A 27,564-nucleotide genomic window follows, 5' to 3' on the forward strand; every position below is an offset into this window, starting at 1 on the left:
AACTGGCTCCAAATTCTGCATGTCCACACCCCCTGTAGTAGATGATTGAGAATTAGTAGCAGTCACCACCGGCCATGTGCACTGGCTCAAAATTCAGCATGTCCACACCCCATGTAGTAGATGATTGAGAATTAGTAGCAGTCACCACCGGATCCACTGTCAGGATGATCCATCCTCTCTCCTTCATCAGCTTCAGATCCCACTGTTTCCCTGAGCAGGAAGGTCTGGAATTGAAAATACAGAGGACATTAAACAACATTCACTCAGTACAAGGCACTCATTTTGGTTTATAAGCTGGAAATTGAGCCATCAGTGGAGTGTCAAGAGTGTCAGGATGGCCGAGTGGTCTAAGGCACTGCGTTTAGGTCGCAGTCTCCTTTGGAGGCGTGGGTTCGAATCCCACTTCTGACAAGTGTCTTTTGCGAGGTGGATACATTTTTGGACTTTTTTTTTCCAAGCACCCGTATCAAAAACAATGTCAACAGTTTCTGTAAATTATCAATAAGATCTATTGTCCGTTGCTTGCACTAATTTCCTGAAGTTGGCTAAATCGCAGTAAATCGGTAAAGCGGGAAATCACAGCATCTTCAACAAATCGTGATAGAGGGGCAGAGATAAAGGTTTCGACCCTACATATCAAGAGCGCAGCTGTCAATAGTTCAGCAGGTTCACAGTGCAGAAGGTTCAGTGGCACCAGGGTCCCCTGCGTCCCAATCACAGCTGGTTTTTAACTTCTGTATTCAGGGCATGGGAGGGGTGTGTTGCATCGTGCACACACGGTGCCTGTTTCGCAGATAAGTTTTTATAAATACACAGAGAATAATATAGAGTCATTGGCCACGAGGAACACCTTCCCTGACCTTTTATTCTCTCCGGTTCCACGTCACAGCGCCTACAATCCAACTCCAAAACTCGGGGGAGACTAACACTCCCTACCTCCCTTGGTGTGCATCATAGGCGTGCCCATGACGAACACAACATTTCTCCTTAACCAATACAAAACAAACATAGCTGCTCAAAAAAAAGATACTATACTAATCCAGTATACAAGAATAGTACACAACAAGAAATGCCACATTCAGTCAATCCACCCCGAATCCTTGCAGCCGCGTTGAGCATGGCGGTCGAGGACTCAAACTGTACCGTTCAAGTCCTTGTCTCAGAGGCACTGAGTTGATTGGTATGGAGCCAGGCACCTCCTGATCTGAATCTTGAACTGGCTCCAAATTCTGCATGTCCACACCCCTTGTAGTAGATGATTGAGAATTAGTAGCAGTCACCACCGGCCATGTGCACTGGCTCAAACTTCTGCATGTCCACACCCCATGTAGTTGATGATTGAGAATTAGTAGCAGTCACCACCGGATTCACTGTCAGGATGATCCATCCTCTCTCCTTCATCAGCTTCAGATCCCACTGTTTCCCTGAGCAGGAAGGTCTGGAATTGAAAATACAGAGGACATTAAACAACATTCACTCAGTACATGGCACTCATTTTGGTTTATACGCTCGAAATTGAGCCATGAGGGAGGTGTGAAGAGTGTCAGGATGGCCGAGTGGTCTAAGGCGCTGCGTTCAGGTTGCAGCCTCCCTTGGAGGTGTGGGTTCAAATCCCACTTCTGACAAGTGTATTTTGCGAGGTGGATACATTTTTGGACTTTTTTTTTCCCAAGCACCGTATCAAAAACAATGTCAACAGTTTCTGTAAATTATCGATAAGATCTATTTTCCGTTGCTTGCACTAATTGCCTGAAGTTGGCTAAATCGCAGTAAATCGGTAAAGCAGGAAATCACAGCATCTTCAACAAATCGTGATAGAGGGGCCGAGATAAAGGTTTCGACCCTACATATCAAAAGCGCAGCTGTCAATAGTTCAGCAGGTTCACAGTGCAGAAGGTTCAGTGGCACCAGGGTCCCCTGCGTCCCAATCAGAGCTGGTTTTTAACTTCTGTATTCAGGGGATGGGAGGGGTGGGGTTGTTGCGTCGTGCACACACAGTGCCTGTTTTGCAGAGAAGTTTTAATAAATACACAAAGAATAATATGGAGTCTTTGGCCACGAGGAACACCTTCCCCTACCTTTTATTCTCTCCGATTCCACATCACCGCACCTACCATCCAACTCCAAAACTCGGGGGAGACTAACACTCCCTACCTCCCTTGGTGTGCATCATGGGCGTGCCCATGACGAACACAACATTTCTCCTTAACCAATACAAAACAAACATAGCTGCTCAAAAAAAAGATACTATACTAATCCAGTATACAAGAATAGTACACAACAATAAATACCACATTCAGTCAATCCACCCCGAATCCTTGCAGCCGCATTGAGCATGGCGGTCGAGGACTCAAACTGTATCGTTCAAGTCCTTGTCTCAGAGGCACTGAGTTGATTGGTATGGAGCCAGGCACCTCCTGATCTGAATCTTGAACTGGCTCCAAATTCTGCATGTCCACACCCCCTGTAGTAGATGATTGAGAATTAGTAGCAGTCACCACCGGCCATATGCACTGGCACAAAATTCTGCAAGTCCACACCCCATGTAGTAGATGATTGAGAATTAGTAGCAGTCACCACAGGGTCCACTGTCAGGATGGTCCATCCTGTCTCCTTCATCAGCTTCAGATCCCACTGTTTCCCTGAGCAGGAAGGTCTGGAATTGAAAATACAGAGGACATTAAATAACATTCACTCAGTACATGGCACTCATTTTGGTTTATAAGCTGGAAATTGAGCCATCACTCTGGTGTCAAGAGTGTCAGGATGGCCAGGTGGTCTAAGGTGCTGCATTCAGGTCACAGTCTCCCTTGGAGACGTGGGTTCAAACCCCTCTTCTGACAAGTGTCTTCGCGAGGTGGATACCTTTTTGGACTTTTTTTTCCAAGCACCCTTATCAAAAACAATGGCAACAGTTTCTGTAAATTATCGATAAGATCTATTGTCCGTTGCTTGCACTAATTGCCTGAAGTTGGCTAAATCGCAGTAAATCGGTAAAGCAGGAAATCACAGCATCTTCAACAAATGGTGATAGAGGGGCTGAGATAAAGGTTTCGACCCTACATATCAAAAGCACAGCTGTCCATAGTTCAGCAGGTTCACAGTGCAGAAGGTTCAGTGGCACCAGGGTCCCCTGCGTCCCAATCACAGCTGGTTTTTAACTTCTGTATTCTGGGCATGGGAGGGGTGTGTTGCATCGTGCACACATAGTGCCTGTTTCACAGATAAGTTTTAATAAATACACAGAGAATAATATAGAGTCATTGGCCACGAGGAACACCTTCCCTGACCTTTTATTCTCTCCGGTTCCACGTCACCGCGCCTACCATCCAACTCCAAAACTCGGGGGAGACTAACACTCCCTACCTCCATTGGTGTGCATCATAGGCGTGCCCATGACGAACACAACATTTCTCCTTAACCAATACAAAACAAACATAGCTGCTCAAAAAAAAGATACTATACTAAACCAGTATACAAGAATAGTACACAAAAAAGAAATGCCACATTCAGTCAATCCACCTCGAATCCTTGCAGCCGCGTTGAGCATGGCGGTCGAGGACTCAAACTGTACCGGTTAAGTCCTTGTCGCAGAGGCACTGAGTTGATTGGTATGGAGCCAGGCACCTCCTGATCTGAATCTTGAACTGGCTCCAAATTCTGCATGTCCACACCCCCTGTAGTAGATGATTGAGAATTAGTAGCAGTCACCACCGGCCATGTGCACTGGCTCAAAATTCAGCATGTCCACACCCCATGTAGTAGATGATTGAGAATTAGTAGCAGTCACCACCGGATCCACTGTCAGGATGATCCATCCTCTCTCCTTCATCAGCTTCAGATCCCACTGTTTCCCTGAGCAGGAAGGTCTGGAATTGAAAATACAGAGGACATTAAACAACATTCACTCAGTACAAGGCACTCATTTTGGTTTATAAGCTGGAAATTGAGCCATCAGTGCAGTGTCAAGAGTGTCAGGATGGCCGAGTGGTCTAAGGCGCTGCGTTTAGGTCGCAGTCTCCTTTGGAGGCGTGGGTTCGAATCCCACTTCTGACAAGTGTCTTTTGCGAGGTGCATACATTTTTGGACTTTTTTTTTCCAAGCACCCGTATCAAAAACAATGTCAACAGTTTCTGTAAATTATCGATAAGATCTATTGTCCGTTGCTTGCACTAATTTCCTGAAGTTGGCTAAATCGCAGTAAATCGGTAAAGCGGGAAATCACAGCATCTTCAACAAATCGTGATAGAGGGGCAGAGATAAAGGTTTCGACCCTACATATCAAGAGCGCAGCTGTCAATAGTTCAGCAGGTTCACAGTGCAGAAGGTTCAGTGGCACCAGGGTCCCCTGCGTCCCAATCACAGCTGGTTTTTAACTTCTGTATTCAGGGCATGGGAGGGGTGTGTTGCATCGTGCACACACGGTGCCTGTTTCGCAGATAAGTTTTTATAAATACACAGAGAATAATATAGAGTCATTGGCCACGAGGAACACCTTCCCTGACCTTTTATTCTCTCCGGTTCCACGTCACAGCGCCTACAATCCAACTCCAAAACTCGGGGGAGACTAACACTCCCTACCTCCCTTGGTGTGCATCATAGGCGTGCCCATGACGAACAAAACATTTCTCCTTAACCAATACAAAACAAACATAGCTGCTCAAAAAAAAGATACTATACTAATCCAGTATACAAGAATAATACACAACAAGAAATGCCACATTCAGTCAATCCACCCCGAATCCTTGCAGCCGCGTTGAGCATGGCGGTCGAGGACTCAAACTGTACCGTTCAAGTCCTTGTCTCAGAGGCACTGAGTTGATTGGTATGGAGCCAGGCACCTCCTGATCTGAATCTTGAACTGGCTCCAAATTCTGCATGTCCACACCCCTTGTAGTAGATGATTGAGAATTAGTAGCAGTCACCACCGGCCATGTGTACTGGCTCAAACTTCTGCATGTCCACACCCCATGTAGTCGATGATTGAGAATTAGTAGCAGTCACCACCGGATTCACTGTCAGGATGATCCATCCTCTCTCCTTCATCAGCTTCAGATCCCACTGTTTCCCTGAGCAGGAAGGTCTGGAATTGAAAATACAGAGGACATTAAACAACATTCACTCAGTACATGGCACTCATTTTGGTTTATACGCTCGAAATTGAGCCATGAGGGAGGTGTGAAGAGTGTCAGGATGGCCGAGTGGTCTAAGGCGCTGCGTTCAGGTCACAGCCTCCCTTGGAGGTGTGGGTTCAAATCCCACTTCTGACAAGTGTATTTTGCGAGGTGGATACATTTTTGGACTTTTTTTTTCCCAAGCACCGTATCAAAAACAATGTCAACAGTTTCTGTAAATTATCGATAAGATCTATTTTCCGTTGCTTGCACTAATTGCCTGAAGTTGGCTAAATCGCAGTAAATCGGTAAAGCAGGAAATCACAGCATCTTCAACAAATCGTGATAGAGGGGCCGAGATAAAGGTTTCGACCCTACATATCAAAAGCGCAGCTGTCAATAGTTCAGCAGGTTCACAGTGCAGAAGGTTCAGTGGCACCAGGGTCCCCTGCGTCCCAATCAGAGCTGGTTTTTAACTTCTGTATTCAGGGGATGGGAGGGGTGGGGTTGTTGCGTCGTGCACACACAGTGCCTGTTTTGCAGAGAAGTTTTAATAAATACACAAAGAATAATATGGAGTCTTTGGCCACGAGGAACACCTCCCCCTACCTTTTATTCTCTCCGATTCCACATCACCGCACCTACCATCCAACTCCAAAACTCGGGGGAGACTAACACTCCCTACCTCCCTTGGTGTGCATCATGGGCGTGCCCATGACGAACACAACATTTCTCCTTAACCAATACAAAACAAACATAGCTGCTCAAAAAAAAGATACTATACTAATCCAGTATACAAGAATAGTACACAACAATAAATACCACATTCAGTCAATCCACCCCGAATCCTTGCAGCCGCGTTGAGCATGGCGGTCGAGGACTCAAACTGTACCGTTCAAGTCCTTGTCTCAGAGGCACTGAGTTGATTGGTATGGAGCCAGGCACCTCCTGATCTGAATCTTGAACTGGCTCCAAATTCTGCATGTCCACACCCCCTGTAGTAGATGATTGAGAATTAGTAGCAGTCACCACCGGCCATATGCACTGGCTCAAAATTCTGCAAGTCCACACCCCATGTAGTAGATGATTGAGAATTAGTAGCAGTCACCACAGGGTCCACTGTCAGGATGGTCCATCCTGTCTCCTTCATCAGCTTCAGATCCCACTGTTTCCCTGAGCAGGAAGGTCTGGAATTGAAAATACAGAGGACATTAAATAACATTCACTCAGTACATGGCACTCATTTTGGTTTATAAGCTGGAAATTGAGCCATCACTCTGGTGTCAAGAGTGTCAGGATGGCCAGGTGGTCTAAGGCGCTGCGTTCAGGTTGCAGTCTCCTTTGGAGACGTGGGTTCAAACCCCTCTTCGGACAAGTGTCTTCGCGAGGTGGATACCTTTTTGGACTTTTTTTTCCAAGCACCCTTATCAAAAACAATGGCAACAGTTTCTGTAAATTATCGATAAGATCTATTGTCCGTTGCTTGCACTAATTGCCTGAAGTTGGCTAAATCGCAGTAAATCGGTAAAGCAGGAAATCACAGCATCTTCAACAAATGGTGATAGAGGGGCCGAGATAAAGGTTTCGACCCTACATATCAAAAGCACAGCTGTCCATAGTTCAGCAGGTTCACAGTGCAGAAGGTTCAGTGGCACCAGGGTCCCCTGCGTCCCAATCACAGCTGGTTTTTAACTTCTGTATTCTGGGCATGGGAGGGGTGTGTTGCATCGTGCACACATAGTGCCTGTTTCACAGATAAGTTTTAATAAATACACAGAGAATAATATAGAGTCATTGGCCACGAGGAACACCTTCCCTGACCTTTTATTCTCTCCGGTTCCACGTCACCGCGCCTACCATCCAACTCCAAAACTCGGGGGAGACTAACACTCCCTACCTCCATTGGTGTGCATCATAGGCGTGCCCATGACGAACACAACATTTCTCCTTAACCAATACAAAACAAACATAGCTGCTAAAAAAAAAGATACTATACTAAACCAGTATACAAGAATAGTACACAACAAGAAATGCCACATTCAGTCAATCCACCCCGAATCCTTGCAGCCACCTTGAGCATGGCGGTCGAGGACTCAAACTGTACCGTTCAAGTCCTTGTCGCAGAGGCACTGAGTTGATTGGTATGGAGCCAGGCACCTCCTGATCTGAATCTTGAACTGGCTCCAAATTCTGCATGTCCACACCCCCTGTAGTAGATGATTGAGAATTAGTAGCAGTCACCACCGGCCATGTGCACTGGCTCAAAATTCAGCATGTCCACACCCCATGTAGTAGATGATTGAGAATTAGTAGCAGTCACCACCGGATCCACTGTCAGGATGATCCATCCTCTCTCCTTCATCAGCTTCAGATCCCACTGTTTCCCTGAGCAGGAAGGTCTGGAATTGAAAATACAGAGGACATTAAACAACATTCACTCAGTACATGGCACTCATTTTGGTTTATAAGCTGGAAATTGAGCCATCCGTGCAGTGTCAAGAGTGTCAGGATGGCCGAGTGGTCTAAGGCGCTGCGTTCAGATCGCAGTCTCCTTTGGAGGCGTGGGTTCGAATCCCACTTCTGACAAGTGTCTTTTGCGAGGTGGATACATTTTTGGACTTTTTTTTTCCAAGCACCCGTATCAAAAACAATGTCAACAGTTTCTGTAAATTATCGATAAGATCTATTGTCCGTTGCTTGCACTAATTTCCTGAAGTTGGCTAAATCGCAGTAAATCGGTAAAGCGGGAAATCACAGCATCTTCAACAAATCGTGATAGAGGGGCAGAGATAAAGGTTTCGACCCTACATATCAAGAGCGCAGCTGTCAATAGTTCAGCAGGTTCACAGTGCAGAAGGTTCAGTGGCACCAGGGTCCCCTGCGTCCCAATCACAGCTGGTTTTTAACTTCTGTATTCAGGGCATGGGAGGGGTGTGTTGCATCGTGCACACACGGTGCCGGTTTCGCAGATACGTTTTAATAAATACACAGAGAATAATATAGAGTCATTGGCCACGAGGAACACCTTCCCTGACCTTTTATTCTCTCCGGTTCCACGTCATCGCGCCTACCATCCAACTCCAAAACTCGGGGGAGACTAACACTCCCTACCTCCCTTGGTGTGCATCATAGGCGTGCCCATGACGAACACAACATTTCTCCTTAACCAATACAAAACAAACATAGCTGCTCAAAAAAAGATACTATACTAATCCAGTATACAAGAATAGTACACAACAAGAAATGCCACATTCAGTCAATCCACCCCGAATCCTTGCAGCCGTGTTGAGCATGGCGGTCGAGGACTCAAACTGTACCGTTCAAGTCCTTGTCTCAGAGGCACTGAGTTGATTGGTATGGAGCCAGGCACCTCCTGATCTGAATCTTGAACTGGCTCCAAATTCTGCATGTCCACACCCCTTGTAGTAGATGATTGAGAATTAGTAGCAGTCACCATCGGCCATGTGCACTGGCTCAAACTTCTGCATGTCCACACCCCATGTAGTCGATGATTGAGAATTAGTAGCAGTCACCACCGGATTCACTGTCAGGATGATCCATCCTCTCTCCTTCATCAGCTTCAGATCCCACTGTTTCCCTGAGCAGGAAGGTCTGGAATTGAAAATACAGAGGACATTAAACAACATTCACTCAGTACATGGCACTCATTTTGGTTTATACGCTCGAAATTGAGCCATGAGGGAGGTGTGCAGAGTGTCAGGATGGCCGAGTGGTCTAAGGCGCTGCGTTCAGGTTGCAGCCTCCCTTGGAGGTGTGGGTTCAAATCCCACTTCTGACAAGTGTATTTTGCGAGGTGGATACATTTTTGGACTTTTTTTTCCCAAGCACCGTATCAAAAACAATGTCAACAGTTTCTGTAAATTATCGATAAGATCTATTTTCCATTGCTTGCAGTAATTGCCTGAAGTTGGCTAAATCGCAGTAAATCGGTAAAACAGGAAATCACAGCATCTTCAACAAATCGTGATAGAGGGGCCGAGATAAAGGTTTCGACCCTACATATCAAAAGCGCAGCTGTCAATAGTTCAGCAGGTTCACAGTGCAAAAGGTTCAGTGACACCAGGGTCCCCTGCGTCCCAATCACAGCTGGTTTTTAACTTCTGTATTCAGGGGATGGGAGGGGTGGGGGTGTTGCGTCGTGCACACACAGTGCCTGTTTTGCAGAGAAGTTTTAATAAATACACAAAGAATAATATGGAGTCTTTAGCCACGAGGAACACCTTCCCCTACCTTTTATTCTCTCCGATTCCACATCACCGCACCTACCATCCAACTCCAAAACTCGGGGGAGACTAACACTCCCTACCTCCCTTGGTGTGCATCATGGGCGTGCCCATGACGAACACAACATTTCTCCTTAACCAATACAAAACAAACATAGCTGCTCAAAAAAAAGATACTATACTAATCCAGTATACAAGAATAGTACACAACAATAAATACCACATTCAGTCAATCCACCCCGAATCCTTGCAGCCGCGTTGAGCATGGCGGTCGAGGACTCAAACTGTACCGTTCAAGTCCTTGTCTCAGAGGCACTGAGTTGATTGGTATGGAGCCAGGCACCTCCTGATCTGAATCTTGAACTGGCTCCAAATTCTGCATGTCCACACCCCCTGTAGTAGATGATTGAGAATTAGTAGCAGTCACCACCGGCCATATGCACTGGCTCAAAATTCTGCAAATCCACACCCCATGTAGTAGATGATTGAGAATTAGTAGCAGTCACCACAGGTTCCACTGTCAGGATGATCCATCCTCTCTCCTTCATCAGCTTCAGATCCCACTGTTTCCCTGAGCAGGAAGGTCTGGAATTGAAAATACAGAGGACATTAAACAATATTCACTCAGTACATGGCACTCATTTTGGTTTATAAGCTGGAAATTGAGCCATCAGTGCAGTGTCAAGAGTGTCAGGATGGCCGAGTGGTCTAAGGCGCTGCGTTCAGGTCGCAGTCTCCTTTGGAGGCGTTGGTTCGAATCCCACTTCTGACAAGTGTCTTTTGCGAGGTGGATACATTTTTGGACTTTTTTTTTCCAAGCACCCGTATCAAAAACAATGTCAACAGTTTCTGTAAATTATCGATAAGATCTATTGTCCGTTGCTTGCACTAATTTCCTGAAGTTGGCTAAATCGCAGTAAATCGGTAAAGCGGGAAATCACAGCATCTTCAACAAATCGTGATAGAGGGGCAGAGATAAAGGTTTCGACCCTACATATCAAGAGCGCAGCTGTCAATAGTTCAGCAGGTTCACAGTGCAGAAGGTTCAGTGGCACCAGGGTCCCCTGCGTCCCAATCACAGCTGGTTTTTAACTTCTGTATTCAGGGTATGGGAGGGGTGTGTTGCATCGTGCACACACGGTGCCTGTTTCGCAGATAAGTTTTTATAAATACACAGAGAATAATATAGAGTCATTGGCCAGGAGGAACACCTTCCCTGACCTTTTATTCTCTCCGGTTCCACGTCACCGCGCCTACAATCCAACTCCAAAACTCGGGGGAGACTAACACTCCCTACCTCCCTTGGTGTGCATCATAGGCGTGCCCATGACGAACACAACATTTCTCCTTAACCAATACAAAACAAACATAGCTGCTCAAAAAAAAAAAACTATACTAATCCAGTATACAAGAATAGTACACAACAAGAAATGCCACATTCAGTCAATCCACCCCGAATCCTTGCAGCCGCGTTGAGCATGGCGGTCGAGGACTCAAACTGTACCGTTCAAGTCCTTGTCTCAGAGGCACTGAGTTGATTGGTATGGAGCCAGGCACCTCCTGATCTGAATCTTGAACTGGCTCCAAATTCTGCATGTCCACACCCCTTGTAGTAGATGATTGAGAATTAGTAGCAGTCACCACCGGCCATGTGCACTGGCTTAAACTTCTGCATGTCCACACCCCATGTAGTCGATGATTGAGAATTAGTAGCAGTCACCACCGGATTCACTGTCAGGATGATCCATCCTCTCTCCTTCATCAGCTTCAGATCCCACTGTTTCCCTGAGCAGGAAGGTCTGGAATTGAAAATACAGAGGACATTAAACAACATTCACTCAGTACATGGCACTCATTTTGGTTTATACGCTCGAAATTGAGCCATGAGGGAGGTGTGAAGAGTGTCAGGATGGCCGAGTGGTCTAAGGCGCTGCGTTCAGGTCGCAGCCTCCCTTGGAGGTGTGGGTTCAAATCCCACTTCTGACAAGTGTATTTTGCGAGGTGGATACATTTTTGGACTTTTTTTTCCCAAGCACCGTATCAAAAACAATGTCAACAGTTTCTGTAAATTATCGATAAGATCTATTTTCCATTGCTTGCACTAATTGCCTGAAGTTGGCTAAATCGCAGTAAATCGTTAAAGCACGAAATCACAGCATCTTCAACAAATCGTGATAGAGGGGCCGAGATAAAGGTTTCGACCCTACATATCAAAAGCGCAGCTGTCAATAGTTCAGCAGGTTCACAGTGCAAAAGGTTCAGTGGCACCAGGGTCCCCTGCGTCCCAATCACAGCTGGTTTTTAACTTCTGTATTCAGGGGATGGGAGGGGTGGGGGTGTTGCGTCGTGCACACACAGTGCCTGTTTTGCAGAGAAGTTTTAATAAATACACAAAGAATAATATGGAGTCTTTAGCCACGAGGAACACCTTCCCCTACCTTTTATTCTCTCCGATTCCACATCACCGCACCTACCATCCAACTCCAAAACTCGGGGGAGACTAACACTCCCTACCTCCCTTGGTGTGCATCATGGGCGTGCCCATGACGAACACAACATTTCTCCTTAACAAATACAAAACAAACATAGCTGCTCAAAAAAAAGATACTGTACTAATCCAGTATACAAGAATAGTACACAACAATTAATACCACATTCAGTCAATCCACCCCGAATCCTTGCAGCCGCGTTGAGCATGGCGGTCGAGGACTCAAACTGTACCGTTCAAGTCCTTGTCTCAGAGGCACTGAGTTGATTGGTATGGAGCCAGGCACCTCCTGATCTGAATCTTGAACTGGCTCCAAATTCTGCATGTCCACACCCCCTGTAGTAGATGATTGAGAATTAGTAGCAGTCACCACCGGCCATATGCACTGGCTCAAAATTCTGCAAATCCACACCCCATGTAGTAGATGATTGAGAATTAGTAGCAGTCACCACAGGTTCCACTGTCAGGATGATCCATCCTCTCTCCTTCATCAGCTTCAGATCCCACTGTTTCCCTGAGCAGGAAGGTCTGGAATTGAAAATACAGAGGACATTAAATAACATTCACTCAGTACATGGCACTCATTTTGGTTTATAAGCTGGAAATTGATCCATCAGTCTGGTGTCAAGAGTGTCAGGATGGCCGGGTGGTCTAAGGTGCTGCATTCAGGTCACAGTCTCCCTTGGAGACGTGGGTGCAAACCCCTCTTCTGACAAGTGTCTTTTGCGAGGTGGATACATTTTTGGACTTTTTTTTTCCAAGCACCCTTATCAAAAACAATGTCAAATGTTTCTGTAAATTATCGATAAGATCTATTGTCCGTTGCTTGCACTAATTGCCTGAAGTTGGCTAAATCGCAGTAAATCGGTAAAGCAGGAAATCACAGCATCTTCAACAAATCGTGATAGAGGGGCCGAGATAAAGGTTTCGACCCTACATATCAAAAGCACAGCTGTCAATAGTTCAGCAGGTTCACAGTGCAGAAGGTTCAGTGGCACCAGGGTCCCCTGCATCCCAATCACAGCTGGTTTTTAACTTCTGTATTCAGGGCATGGGAGGGGTGTGTTGCATCGTGCACACACAGTGCCTGTTTCACAGATAAGTTTTAATAAATACACAGAGAATAATATAGAGTCATGGGCCACGAGGAACACCTTCCCTGACCTTTTATTCTCTCCGGTTCCACGTCACCGCGCCTACCATCCAACTCCAAAACTCGGGGGAGAATAACACTCCCTACCTCCCTTGGTGTGCATCATAGGCGTGCCCATGACGAACACAACATTTCTCCTTAACCAATACAAAACAAACATAGCTGCTCAAAAAAAAGATACTATACTAAACCAGTATACAAGAATAGTACACAACAAGAAATGCCACATTCAGTCAATCCACCCCGAATCCTTGCAGCCGCGTTGAGCATGGCGGTCGAGGACTCAAACTGTACCGTTCAAGTCCTTGTCGCAGAGGCACTGAGTTGATTGGTATGGAGCCAGGCACCTCCTGATCTGAATCTTGAACTGGCTCCAAATTCTGCATGTCCACACCCCCTGTAGTAGATGATTGAGAATTAGTAGCAGTCACCACCGGCCATGTGCACTGGCTCAAAATGCAGCATGTCCACACCCCATGTAGTAGATGATTGAGAATTAGTAGCAGTCACCACCGGATCCACTGTCAGGATGATCCATCCTCTCTCCTTCATCAGCTTCAGATCCCACTGTTTCCCTGAGCAGGAAGGTCTGGAATTGAAAATACAGAGGACATTAAACAACATTCACTCAGTACAAGGCACTCATTTTGGTTTATAAGCTGGAAATTGAGCCATCAGTGCAGTGTCAAGAGTGTCAGGATGGCCGAGTGGTCTAAGGCGCTGCGTTTAGGTCGCAGTCTCCTTTGGAGGCGTGGGTTCGAATCCCACTTCTGACAAGTGTCTTTTGCGAGGTGGATACATTTTTGGACTTTTTTTTTCCAAGCACCCGTATCAAAAACAATGTCAACAGTTTCTGTAAATTATCGATAAGATCTATTGTCCGTTGCTTGCACTAATTTCCTGAAGTTGGCTAAATCGCAGTAAATCGGTAAAGCGGGAAATCACAGCATCTTCAACAAATCGTGATAGAGGGGCAGAGATAAAGGTTTCGACCCTACATATCAAGAGCGCAGCTGTCAATAGTTCAGCAGGTTCACAGTGCAGAAGGTTCAGTGGCACCAGGGTCCCCTGCGTCCCAATCACAGCTGGTTTTTAACTTCTGTATTCAGGGCATGGGAGGGGTGTGTTGCATCGTGCACACACGGTGCCTGTTTCGCAGATAAGTTTTTATAAATACACAGAGAATAATATAGAGTCATTGGCCACGAGGAACACCTTCCCTGACCTTTTATTCTCTCCGGTTCCACGTCACAGCGCCTACAATCCAACTCCAAAACTCGGGGGAGACTAACACTCCCTACCTCCCTTGGTGTGCATCATAGGCGTGCCCATGACGAACACAACATTTCTCCTTAACCAATACAAAACAAACATAGCTGCTCAAAAAAAAGATACTATACTAATCCAGTATACAAGAATAGTACACAACAAGAAATGCCACATTCAGTCAATCCACCCCGAATCCTTGCAGCCGCGTTGAGCATGGCGGTCGAGGACTCAAACTGTACCGTTCAAGTCCTTGTCTCAGAGGCACTGAGTTGATTGGTATGGAGCCAGGCACCTCCTGATCTGAATCTTGAACTGGCTCCAAATTCTGCATGTCCACACCCCTTGTAGTAGATGATTGAGAATTAGTAGCAGTCACCACCGGCCATGTGCACTGGCTCAAACTTCTGCATGTCCACACCCCATGTAGTCGATGATTGAGAATTAGTAGCAGTCACCACCGGATTCACTGTCAGGATGATCCATCCTCTCTCCTTCATCAGCTTCAGATCCCACTGTTTCCCTGAGCAGGAAGGTCTGGAATTGAAAATACAGAGGACATTAAACAACATTCACTCAGTACATGGCACTCATTTTGGTTTATACGCTCGAAATTGAGCCATGAGGGAGGTGTGAAGAGTGTCAGGATGGCCGAGTGGTCTAAGGTGCTGCGTTCAGGTCGCAGCCTCCTTTGGAGGTGTGGGTTCAAATCCCACTTCTGACAAGTGTATTTTGCGAGGTGGATACATTTTTGGACTTTTTTTTTCCCAAGCACCGTATCAAAAACAATGTCAACAGTTTCTGTAAATTATCGATAAGATCTATTTTCCATTGCTTGCACTAATTGCCTGAAGTTGGCTAAATCGCAGTAAATCGTTAAAGCAGGAAATCACAGCATCTTCAACAAATCGTGATAGAGGGGCCGAGATAAAGGTTTCAACCCTACATATCAAAAGCGCAGCTGTCAATAGTTCAGCAGGTTCACAGTGCAAAAGGTTCAGTGGCACCAGGGTCCCCTGCGTCCCAATCACAGCTGGTTTTTAACTTCTGTATTCAGGGGATGGGAGGGGTGGGGGTGTTGCGTCGTGCACACATAGTGCCTGTTTTGCAGAGAAGTTTTAATAAATACACAAAGAATAATATGGAGTCTTTAGCCACGAGGAACACCTTCCCCTACCTTTTATTCTCTCCGATTCCACATCACCGCACCTACCATCCAACTCCAAAACTCGGCGGAGACTAACACTCCCTACCTCCCTTGGTGTGCATCATGGGCGTGCCCATGACGAACACAACATTTCTCCTTAACCAATACAAAACAAACATAGCTTCTCAAAAAAAAGATACTATACTAATCCAGTATACAAGAATAGTACACAACAATAAATACCACATTCAGTCAATCCACCCCAAATCCTTGCAGCCGCGTTGAGCATGGCGGTCGAGGACTCAAACTGTACCGTTCAAGTCCTTGTCTCAGAGGCACTGAGTTGATTGGTATGGAGCCAGGCACCTCCTGATCTGAATCTTGAACTGGCTCCAAATTCTGCATGTCCACACCCCCTGTAGTAGATGATTGAGAATTAGTAGCAGTCACCACCGGCCATATGCACTGGCTCAAAATTCTGCAAATCCACACCCCATGTAGTAGATGATTGAGAATTAGTAGCAGTCACCACAGGTTCCACTGTCAGGATGATCCATCCTCTCTCCTTCATCAGCTTCAGATCCCACTGTTTCCCTGAGCAGGAAGGTCTGGAATTGAAAATACAGAGGACATTAAATAACATTCACTCAGTACATGGCACTCATTTTGGTTTATAAGCTGGAAATTGATCCATCAGTCTGGTGTCAAGAGTGTCAGGATGGCCGGGTGGTCTAAGGTGCTGCATTCACGTCACAGTCTCCCTTGGAGACGTGGGTGCAAACCCCTCTTCTGACAAGTGTCTTTTGCGAGGTGGATACATTTTTGGACTTTTTTTTTCCAAGCACCCTTATCAAAAACAATGTCAACGGTTTCTGTAAATTATCGATAAGATCTATTGTCCGTTGCTTGCACTAATTGCCTGAAGTTGGCTAAATCGCAGTAAGTCGGTAAAGCAGGAAATCACAGCATCTTCAACAAATCGTGATAGAGGGGCCGAGATAAAGGTTTCGACCCTACATATCAAAAGCACAGCTGTCAATAGTTCAGCAGGTTCACAGTGCAGAAGGTTCAGTGGCACCAGGGTCCCCTGCATCCCAATCACAGCTGGTTTTTAACTTCTGTATTCAGGGCATGGGAGGGGTGTGTTGCATCGTGCACACACAGTGCCTGTTTCACAGATAAGTTTTAATAAATACACAGAGAATAATATAGAGTCATTGGCCACGAGGAACACCTTCCCTGACCTTTTATTCTCTCCGGTTCCACGTCACCGCGCCTACCATCCAACTCCAAAACTCGGGGGAGAATAACACTCCCTACCTCCCTTGGTGTGCATCATAGGCGTGCCCATGACGAACACAACATTTCTCCTTAACCAATACAAAACAAACATAGCTGCTCAAAAAAAAGATACTATACTAAACCAGTATACAAGAATAGTACACAACAAGAAATGCCACATTCAGTCAATCCACCCCGAATCCTTGCAGCCGCGTTGAGCATGGCGGTCGAGGACTCAAACTGTACCGTTCAAGTCCTTGTCTCAGAGGCACTGAGTTGATTGGTATGGAGCCAGGCACCTCCTGATCTGAATCTTGAACTGGCTCCAAATTCTGCATGTCCACACCCCCTGTAGTAGATGATTGAGAATTAGTAGCAGTCACCACCGGCCATGTGCACTGGCTCAAAATTCAGCATGTCCACACCCCATGTAGTAGATGATTGAGAATTAGTAGCAGTCACCACCGAATCCACTGTCAGGATGATCCATCCTCTCTCCTTCATCAGCTTCAGATCCCACTGTTTCCCTGAGCAGGAAGGTCTGGAATTGAAAATACAGAGGACATTAAACAACATTCACTCAGTACATGGCACTCATTTTGGTTTATAAGCTGGAAATTGAGCCATCAGTGCAGTGTCAAGAGTGTCAGGATGGCCGAGTGGTCTTAGGTGCTGCGTTCAGGTCGCAGCCTCCTGTGGAGGCGTGGGTTTGAATCCCACTTCTGACAAGTGTCTTTTGCGAGGTGGATACATTTTTGGACTTTTTTTTTCCAAGCACCCGTATCAAAAAAATGTCAACAGTTTCTGTAAATTATCGATAAGATCTATTGTCCGTTGCTTGCACTAATTTCCTGAAGTTGGCTAAATCGCAGTAAATCGGTAAAGCGGGAAATCACAGCATCTTCAACAAATCGTGATAGAGGAGCAGAGATAAAGGTTTCGACCCTACATATCAAGAGCGCAGCTGTCAATAGTTCAGCAGGTTCACAGTGCAGAAGGTTCAGTGGCACCAGGGTCCCCTGCGTCCCAATCACAGCTGGTTTTTAACTTCTGTATTCAGGGCATGGGAGGGGTGTGTTGCATCGTGCACACACGGTGCCGGTTTCGCAGATAAGTTTTAATAAATACACAGAGAATAATATAGAGTCATTGGCCACGAGGAACACCTTCCCTGACCTTTTATTCTCTCCGGTTCCACGTCATCGCGCCTACCATCCAACTCCAAAACTCGGGGGAGACTAACACTCCCTACCTCCCTTGGTGTGCATCATAGGCGTGCCCATGACGAACACAACATTTCTCCTTAACCAATACAAAACAAACATAGCTGCTCAAAAAAAGATACTATACTAATCCAGTATACAAGAATAGTACACAACAAGAAATGCCACATTCAGTCAATCCACCCCGAATCCTTGCAGCCGCGTTGAGCATGGCGGTCGAGGACTCAAACTGTACCGTTCAAGTCCTTGTCTCAGAGGCACTGAGTTGATTGGTATGGAGCCAGGCACCTCCTGATCTGAATCTTGAACTGGCTCCAAATTCTGCATGTCCACACCCCTTGTAGTAGATGATTGAGAATTAGTAGCAGTCACCACCGGCCATGTGCACTGGCTCAAACTTCTGCATGTCCACACCCCATGTAGTCGATGATTGAGAATTAGTAGCAGTCACCACCGGATTCACTGTCAGGATGATCCATCCTCTCTCCTTCATCAGCTTCAGATCCCACTGTTTCCCTGAGCAGGAAGGTCTGGAATTGAAAATACAGAGGACATTAAACAACATTCACTCAGTACATGGCACTCATTTTGGTTTATACGCTCGAAATTGAGCCATGAGGGAGGTGTGCAGAGTGTCAGGATGGCCGAGTGGTCTAAGGCGCTGCGTTCAGGTCGCAGCTTCCCTTGGAGGTGTGGGTTCAAATCCCACTTCTGACAAGTGTATTTTGCGAGGTGGATACATTTTTGGACTTTTTTTTCCCAAGCACCGTATCAAAAACAATGTCAACAGTTTCTGTAAATTATCGATAAGATCTATTTTCCATTGCTTGCACTAATTGCCTGAAGTTGGCTAAATCGCAGTAAATCGGTAAAACAGGAAATCACAGCATCTTCAACAAATCGTGATAGAGGGGCCGAGATAAAGGTTTCGACCCTACATATCAAAAGCGCAGCTGTCAATAGTTCAGCAGGTTCACAGTGCAAAAGGTTCAGTGGCACCAGGGTCCCCTGCGTCCCAATCACAGCTGGTTTTTAACTTCTGTATTCACGGGATGGAGGGGTGGGGGTGTTGCGTCGTGCACACACAGTGCCTGTTTTGCAGAGAAGTTTTAATAAATACACAAAGAATAATATGGAGTCTTTAGCCACAAGGAACACCTTCCCCTACCTTTTATTCTCTCCGATTCCACATCACCGCACCTACCATCCAACTCCAAAACTCGGGGGAGACTAACACTCCCTACCTCCCTTGGTGTGCATCATGGGCGTGCCCATGACGAACACAACATTTCTCCTTAACCAATACAAAACAAACATAGCTGCTCAAAAAAAAGATACTATACTAATCCAGTATACAAGAATAGTACACAACAATAAATACCACATTCAGTCAATCCACCCCGAATCCTTGCAGCCGCGTTGAGCATGGCGGTCGAGGACTCAAACTGTACCGTTCAAGTCCTTGTCTCAGAGGCACTGAGTTGATTGGTATGGAGCCAGGCACCTCCTGATCTGAATCTTGAACTGGCTCCAAATTCTGCATGTCCACACCCCCTGTAGTAGATGATTGAGAATTAGTAGCAGTCACCACCGGCCATATGCACTGGCTCAAAATTCTGCATATCCACACCCCATGTAGTAGATGATTGAGAATTAGTAGCAGTCACCACAGGTTCCACTGTCAGGATGATCCATCCTCTCTCCTTCATCAGCTTCAGATCCCACTGTTTCCCTGAGCAGGAAGGTCTGGAATTGAAAATACAGAGGACATTAAACAACATTCACTCAGTACATGGCACTCATTTTGGCTTATAAGCTGGAAATTGAGCCATCAGTGCAGTGTCAAGAGTGTCAGGATGGCCGAGTGGTCTAAGTCGCTGCGTTCAGGTCGCAGTCTCCTTTGGAGGCGTGGGTTCGAATCCCACTTCTGACAAGTGTCTTTTGCGAGGTGGATACATTTTTGGACTTTTTTTTTCCAAGCACCCGTATCAAAAACAATGTCAACAGTTTCTGTAAATTATCGATAAGATCTATTGTCCGTTGCTTGCACTAATTTCCTGAAGTTGGCTAAATCGCAGTAAATCGGTAAAGCGGGAAATCACAGCATCTTCAACAAATCGTGATAGAGGGGCAGAGATAAAGGTTTCGACCCTACATATCAAGAGCGCAGCTGTCAATAGTTCAGCAGGTTCACAGTGCAGAAGGTTCAGTGGCACCAGGGTCCCCTGCGTCCCAATCACAGCTGGTTTTTAACTTCTGTATTCAGGGTATGGGAGGGGTGTGTTGCATCGTGCACACACGGTGCCTGTTTCGCAGATAAGTTTTTATAAATACACAGAGAATAATATAGAGTCATTGGCCAGGAGGAACACCTTCCCTGACCTTTTATTCTCTCCGGTTCCACGTCACCGCGCCCACAATCCAACTCCAAAACTCGGGGGAGACTAACACTCACTACCTCCCTTGGTGTGCATCATAGGCGTGCCCATGACGAACACAACATTTCTCCTTAACCGTTACAAAACAAACATAGCTGCTCAAAAAAAAGATACTATACTAATCCAGTATACAAGAATAGTACACAACAAGAAATGCCACATTCAGTCAATCCACCCCGAATCCTTGCAGCCGCGTTGAGCATGGCGGTCGAGGACTCAAACTGTACCGTTCAAGTCCTTGTCTCAGAGGCACTGAGTTGATTGGTATGGAGCCAGGCACCTCCTGATCTGAATCTTGAACTGGCTCCAAATTCTGCATGTCCACACCCCTTGTAGTAGATGATTGAGAATTAGTAGCAGTCACCACCGGCCATGTGCACTGGCTCAAACTTCTGCATGTCCACACCCCATGTAGTCGATGATTGAGAATTAGTAGCAGTCACCACCGGATTCACTGTCAGGATGTCCTCTCTCCTTCATCAGCTTCAGATCCCACTGTTTCCCTGAGCAGGAAGGTCTGGAATTGAAAATACAGAGGACATTAAACAACATTCACTCAGTACATGGCACTCATTTTGGTTTATACGCTCGAAATTGAGCCATGAGGGAGGTGTGAAGAGTGTCAGGATGGCCGAGTGGTCTAAGGCGCTGCGTTCAGGTCGCAGCCTCCCTTGGAGGTGTGGGTTCAAATCCCACTTCTGACAAGTGTATTTTGCGAGGTGGATACATTTTTGGACTTTTTTTTCCCAAGCACCGTATCAAAAACAATGTCAACAGTTTCTGTAAATTATCGATAAGATCTATTTTCCATTGCTTGCACTAATTGCCTGAAGTTGGCTAAATCGCAGTAAATCGTTAAAGCAGGAAATCACAGCATCTTCAACAAATCGTGATAGAGGGGCCGAGATAAAGGTTTCGACCCTACATATCAAAAGCGCAGCTGTCAATAGTTCAGCAGGTTCACAGTGCAAAAGGTTCAGTGGCACCAGGGTCCCCTGCGTCCCAATCACAGCTGGTTTTTAACTTCTGTATTCAGGGGATGGGAGGGGTGGGGGTGTTGCGTCGTGCACACACAGTGCCTGTTTTGCAGAGAAGTTTTAATAAATACACAAAGAATAATATGGAGTCTTTAGCCACGAGGAACACCTTCCCCTACCTTTTATTCTCTCCGATTCCACATCACCGCACCTACCATCCAACTCCAAAACTCGGGGGAGACTAACACTCCCTACCTCCCTTGGTGTGCATCATGGGCGTGCCCATGACGAACACAACATTTCTCCTTAACCAATACAAAACAAACATAGCTGCTCAAAAAAAAGATACTATACTAATCCAGTATACAAGAATAGTACACAACAATAAATACCACATTCAGTCAATCCACCCCGAATCCTTGCAGCCGCGTTGAGCATGGCGGTCGAGGACTCAAACTGTACCGTTCAAGTCCTTGTCTCAGAGGCACTGAGTTGATTGGTATGGAGCCAGGCACCTCCTGATCTGAATCTTGAACTGGCTCCAAATTCTGCATGTCCACACCCCCTGTAGTAGATGATTGAGAATTAGTAGCAGTCACCACCGGCCATATGCACTGGCTCAAAATTCTGCAAATCCACACCCCATGTAGTAGATGATTGAGAATTAGTAGCAGTCACCACAGGTTCCACTGTCAGGATGATCCATCCTCTCTCCTTCATCAGCTTCAGATCCCACTGTTTCCCTGAGCAGGAAGGTCTGGAATTGAAAATACAGAGGACATTAAATAACATTCACTCAGTACATGGCACTCATTTTGGTTTATAAGCTGGAAATGGATCCATCAGTCTGGTGTCAAGAGTGTCAGGATGGCCGGGTGGTCTAAGGTGCTGCATTCAGGTCACAGTCTCCCTTGGAGACGTGGGTGCAAACCCCTCTTCTGACAAGTGTCTTTTGCGAGGTGGATACATTTTTTGACTTTTTTTTTCCAAGCACCCTTATCAAAAACAATGTCAACGGTTTCTGTAAATTATCGATAAGATCTATTGTCCGTTGCTTGCACTAATTGCCTGAAGTTGGCTAAATCGCAGTAAATCGGTAAAGCAGGAAATCACAGCATCTTCAACAAATCGTGATAGAGGGGCCGAGATAAAGGTTTCGACCCTACATATCAAAAGCACAGCTGTCAATAGTTCAGCAGGTTCACAGTGCAGAAGGTTCAGTGGCACCAGGGTCCCCTGCATCCCAATCACAGCTGGTTTTTAACTTCTGTATTCAGGGCATGGGAGGGGTGTGTTGCATCGTGCACACACAGTGCCTGTTTCACAGATAAGTTTTAATAAATACACAGAGAATAATATAGAGTCATTGGCCACGAGGAACACCTTCCCTGACCTTTTATTCTCTCCGGTTCCACGTCACCGCGCCTACCATCCAACTCCAAAACTCGGGGGAGAATAACACTCCCTACCTCCCTTGGTGTGCATCATAGGCGTGCCCATGACGAACACAACATTTCTCCTTAACCAATACAAAACAAACATAGCTGCTCAAAAAAAAGATACTATACTAAACCAGTATACAAGAATAGTACACAACAAGAAATGCCACATTCAGTCAATCCACCCCGAATCCTGGCAGCCGCGTTGAGCATGGCGGTCGAGGACTCAAACTGTACCGTTCAAGTCCTTGTCGCAGAGGCACTGAGTTGATTGGTATGGAGCCAGGCACCTCCTGATCTGAATCTTGAACTGGCTCCAAATTCTGCATGTCCACACCCCCTGTAGTAGATGATTGAGAATTAGTAGCAGTCACCACCGGCCATGTGCACTGGCTCAAAATTCAGCATGTCCACACCCCATGTAGTAGATGATTGAGAATTAGTAGCAGTCACCACCGGATCCACTGTCAGGATGATCCATCCTCTCTCCTTCATCAGCTTCAGATCCCACTGTTTCCCTGAGCAGGAAGGTCTGGAATTGAAAATACAGAGGACATTAAACAACATTCACTCAGTACAAGGCACTCATTTTGGTTTATAAGCTGGAAATTGAGCCATCAGTGCAGTGTCAAAAGTGTCAGGATGGCCGAGTGGTCTAAGGCGCTGCGTTTAGGTCGCAGTCTCCTTTGGAGGCGTGGGTTCGAATCCCACTTCTGACAAGTGTCTTTTGCGAGGTGGATACATTTTTGGACTTTTTTTTTCCAAGCACCCGTATCAAAAACAATGTCAACAGTTTCTGTAAATTATCGATAAGATCTATTGTCCGTTGCTTGCACTAATTTCCTGAAGTTGGCTAAATCGCAGTAAATCGGTAAAGCGGGAAATCACAGCATCTTCAACAAATCGTGATAGAGGGGCAGAGATAAAGGTTTCGACCCTACATATCAAGAGCGCCGCTGTCAATAGTTCAGCAGGTTCACAGTGCAGAAGGTTCAGTGGCACCAGGGTCCCCTGCGTCCCAATCACAGCTGGTTTTTAACTTCTGTATTCAGGGCATGGGAGGGGTGTGTTGCATCGTGCACACACGGTGCCTGTTTCGCAGATAAGTTTTTATAAATACACAGAGAATAATATAGAGTCATTGGCCACGAGGAACACCTTCCCTGACCTTTTATTCTCTCCGGTTCCACGTCACAGCGCCTACAATCCAACTCCAAAACTCGGGGGAGACTAACACTCCCTACCTCCCTTGGTGTGCATCATAGGCGTGCCCATGACGAACACAACATTTCTCCTTAACCAATACAAAACAAACATAGCTGCTCAAAAAAAAGATACTATACTAATCCAGTATACAAGAATAGTACACAACAAGAAATGCCACATTCAGTCAATCCACCCCGAATCCTTGCAGCCGCGTTGAGCATGGCGGTCGAGGACTCAAACTGTACCGTTCAAGTCCTTGTCTCAGAGGCACTGAGTTGATTGGTATGGAGCCAGGCACCTCCTGATCTGAATCTTGAACTGGCTCCAAAATCTGCATGTCCACACCCCTTGTAGTAGATGATTGAGAATTAGTAGCAGTCACCACCGGCCATGTGCACTGGCTCAAACTTCTGCATGTCCACACCCCATGTAGTCGATGATTGAGAATTAGTAGCAGTCACCACCGGATTCACTGTCAGGATGATCCATCCTCTCTCCTTCATCAGCTTCAGATCCCACTGTTTCCCTGAGCAGGAAGGTCTGGAATTGAAAATACAGAGGACATTAAACAACATTCACTCAGTACATGGCACTCATTTTGGTTTATACGCTCGAAATTGAGCCATGAGGGAGGTGTGAAGAGTGTCAGGATGGCCGAGTGGTCTAAGGTGCTGCGTTCAGGTCGCAGCCTCCTTTGGAGGTGTGGGTTCAAATCCCACTTCTGACAAGTGTATTTTGCGAGGTGGATACATTTTTTTACTTTTTTTTTCCCAAGCACCGTATCAAAAACAATGTCAACAGTTTCTGTAAATTATCGATAAGATCTATTTTCCATTGCTTGCACTAATTGCCTGAAGTTGGCTAAATCGCAGTAAATCGTTAAAGCAGGAAATCACAGCATCTTCAACAAATCGTGATAGAGGGGCCGAGATAAAGGTTTCGACCCTACATATCAAAAGCGCAGCTGTCAATAGTTCAGCAGGTTCACAGTGCAAAAGGTTCAGTGGCACCAGGGTCCCCTGCGTCCCAATCACAGCTGGTTTTTAACTTCTGTATTCAGGGGATGGGAGGGGTGGGGGTGTTGCGTCGTGCACACACAGTGCCTGTTTTGCAGAGAAGTTTTAATAAATACACAAAGAATAATATGGAGTCTTTAGCCACGAGGAACACCTTCCCCTACCTTTTATTCTCTCCGATTCCACATCACCGCACCTACCATCCAACTCCAAAACTCGGGGGAGACTAACACTCCCTACCTCCCTTGGTGTGCATCATGGGCGTGCCCATGACGAACACAACATTTCTCCTTAACCAATACAAAACAAACATAGCTGCTCAAAAAAAAGATACTATACTAATCCAGTATACAAGAATAGTACACAACAATAAATACCACATTCAGTCAATCCACCCCAAATCCTTGCAGCCGCGTTGAGCATGGCGGTCGAGGACTCAAACTGTACCGTTCAAGTCCTTGTCTCAGAGGCACTGAGTTGATTGGTATGGAGCCAGGCACCTCCTGATCTGAATCTTGAACTGGCTCCAAATTCTGCATGTCCACACCCTCTGTAGTAGATGATTGAGAATTAGTAGCAGTCACCACCGGCCATATGCACTGGCTCAAAATTCTGCAAATCCACACCCCATGTAGTAGATGATTGAGAATTAGTAGCAGTCACCACAGGTTCCACTGTCAGGATGATCCATCCTCTCTCCTTCATCAGCTTCAGATCCCACTGTTTCCCTGAGCAGGAAGGTCTGGAATTGAAAATACAGAGGACATTAAATAACATTCACTCAGTACATGGCACTCATTTTGGTTTATAAGCTGGAAATTGATCCATCAGTCTGGTGTCAAGAGTGTCAGGATGGCCGGGTGGTCTAAGGTGCTGCATTCAGGTCACAGTCTCCCTTGGAGACGTGGGTGCAAACCCCTCTTCTGACAAGTGTCTTTTGCGAGGTGGATACATTTTTGGACTTTTTTTTTCCAAGCACCCTTATCAAAAACAATGTCAACGGTTTCTGTAAATTATCGATAACATCTATTGTCCGTTGCTTGCACTAATTGCCTGAAGTTGGCTAAATCGCAGTAAGTCGGTAAAGCAGGAAATCACAGCATCTTCAACAAATCGTGATAGAGGGGCCGAGATAAAGGTTTCGACCCTACATATCAAAAGCACAGCTGTCAATAGTTCAGCAGGTTCACAGTGCAGAAGATTCAGTGGCACCAGGGTCCCCTGCATCCCAATCACAGCTGGTTTTTAACTTCTGTATTCAGGGCATGGGAGGGGTGTGTTGCATCGTGCACACACAGTGCCTGTTTCACAGATAAGTTTTAATAAATACACAGAGAATAATATAGAGTCATTGGCCACGAGGAACACCTTCCCTGACCTTTTATTCTCTCCGGTTCCACGTCACCGCGCCTACCATCCAACTCCAAAACTCGGGGGAGAATAACACTCCCTACCTCCCTTGGTGTGCATCATAGGCGTGCCCATGACGAACACAACATTTCTCCTTAACCAATACAAAACAAACATAGCTGCTCAAAAAAAAGATACTATACTAAACCAGTATACAAGAATAGTACACAACAAGAAATGCCACATTCAGTCAACCCCCCCCTAATCCTTGCAGCCGCGTTGAGCATGGCGGTCGAGGACTCAAACTGTACCGTTCAAGTCCTTGTCGCAGAGGCACTGAGTTGATTGGTATGGAGCCAGGCACCTCCTGATCTGAATCTTGAACTGGCTCCAAATTCTGCATGTCCACACCCCCTGTAGTAGATGATTGAGAATTAGTAGCAGTCACCACCGGCCATGTGCACTGGCTCAAAATTCAGCATGTCCACACCCCATGTAGTAGATGATTGAGAATTAGTAGCAGTCACCACCGGATCCACTGTCAGGATGATCCATCCTCTCTCCTTCATCAGCTTCAGATCCCACTGTTTCCCTGAGCAGGAAGGTCTGGAATTGAAAATACAGAGGACATTAAACAACATTCACTCAGTACATGGCACTCATTTTGGTTTATAAGCTGGAAATTGAGCCATCAGTGCAGTGTCAAGAGTGTCAGGATGGCCGAGTGGTCTAAGGTGCTGCGTTCAGGTCGCAGTCTCCTTTGGAGGCGTGGGTTCGAATCCCACTTCTGACAAGTGTCTTTTGCGAGGTGGATACATTTTTGGACTTTTTTTTTCCAAGCACCCGTATCAAAAACAATGTCAACAGTTTCTGTAAATTATCGATAAGATCTATTGTCCGTTGCTTGCACTAATTTCCTGAAGTTGGCTAAATCGCAGTAAATCGGTAAAGCGGGAAATCACAGCATCTTCAACAAATCGTGATAGAGGGGCAGAGATAAAGGTTTCGACCCTACATATCAAGAGCGCAGCTGTCAATAGTTCAGCAGGTTCACAGTGCAGAAGGATCAGTGGCACCAGGGTCCCCTGCGTCCCAATCACAGCTGGTTTTTAACTTCTGTATTCAGGGCATGGGAGGGGTGTGTTGCATCGTGCACACACGGTGCCTGTTTCGCAGATAAGTTTTTATAAATACACAGAGAATAATATAGAGTCATTGGCCA

General features: G+C 46.0%; 12 non-coding genes across 12 annotated transcripts; all 12 read left to right on the top strand.

Annotated features, from left to right (window-relative positions):
- Positions 1–328: 328 nt before the first annotated feature.
- Positions 329–411, top strand: TRNAL-UAG (transfer RNA leucine (anticodon UAG)). The gene has a single exon. It is a non-coding gene; the product is annotated as a tRNA-Leu (tRNA).
- Positions 412–3,973: 3,562 nt separating this feature from the next.
- Positions 3,974–4,056, top strand: TRNAL-UAG (transfer RNA leucine (anticodon UAG)). Its single transcript has one exon. It is a non-coding gene; the product is annotated as a tRNA-Leu (tRNA).
- A 3,561-nt stretch (positions 4,057–7,617) lies between these two features.
- On the top strand, positions 7,618–7,700 carry TRNAL-CAG (transfer RNA leucine (anticodon CAG)). The gene has a single exon. It is a non-coding gene; the product is annotated as a tRNA-Leu (tRNA).
- A 2,347-nt stretch (positions 7,701–10,047) lies between these two features.
- On the top strand, positions 10,048–10,130 carry TRNAL-CAG (transfer RNA leucine (anticodon CAG)). The gene has a single exon. It is a non-coding gene; the product is annotated as a tRNA-Leu (tRNA).
- A 1,131-nt stretch (positions 10,131–11,261) lies between these two features.
- On the top strand, positions 11,262–11,344 carry TRNAL-CAG (transfer RNA leucine (anticodon CAG)). Its single transcript has one exon. It is a non-coding gene; the product is annotated as a tRNA-Leu (tRNA).
- A 2,348-nt stretch (positions 11,345–13,692) lies between these two features.
- Positions 13,693–13,775, top strand: TRNAL-UAG (transfer RNA leucine (anticodon UAG)). The gene has a single exon. It is a non-coding gene; the product is annotated as a tRNA-Leu (tRNA).
- Positions 13,776–14,906: 1,131 nt separating this feature from the next.
- Positions 14,907–14,989, top strand: TRNAL-CAG (transfer RNA leucine (anticodon CAG)). The gene has a single exon. It is a non-coding gene; the product is annotated as a tRNA-Leu (tRNA).
- Positions 14,990–19,766: 4,777 nt separating this feature from the next.
- Positions 19,767–19,849, top strand: TRNAL-CAG (transfer RNA leucine (anticodon CAG)). Its single transcript has one exon. It is a non-coding gene; the product is annotated as a tRNA-Leu (tRNA).
- Positions 19,850–20,975: 1,126 nt separating this feature from the next.
- On the top strand, positions 20,976–21,058 carry TRNAL-CAG (transfer RNA leucine (anticodon CAG)). The gene has a single exon. It is a non-coding gene; the product is annotated as a tRNA-Leu (tRNA).
- A 2,348-nt stretch (positions 21,059–23,406) lies between these two features.
- On the top strand, positions 23,407–23,489 carry TRNAL-UAG (transfer RNA leucine (anticodon UAG)). The gene has a single exon. It is a non-coding gene; the product is annotated as a tRNA-Leu (tRNA).
- A 1,131-nt stretch (positions 23,490–24,620) lies between these two features.
- On the top strand, positions 24,621–24,703 carry TRNAL-CAG (transfer RNA leucine (anticodon CAG)). Its single transcript has one exon. It is a non-coding gene; the product is annotated as a tRNA-Leu (tRNA).
- A 2,349-nt stretch (positions 24,704–27,052) lies between these two features.
- TRNAL-CAG (transfer RNA leucine (anticodon CAG)) lies at positions 27,053–27,135 on the top strand. The gene has a single exon. It is a non-coding gene; the product is annotated as a tRNA-Leu (tRNA).
- The last annotated feature ends 429 nt before the right edge of the window (positions 27,136–27,564 follow it).

Source organism: Pleurodeles waltl, unplaced genomic scaffold, assembly GCF_031143425.1.
Source record: "Pleurodeles waltl isolate 20211129_DDA unplaced genomic scaffold, aPleWal1.hap1.20221129 scaffold_39, whole genome shotgun sequence".
Taxonomy (NCBI): Eukaryota; Metazoa; Chordata; class Amphibia; order Caudata; family Salamandridae; genus Pleurodeles; species Pleurodeles waltl.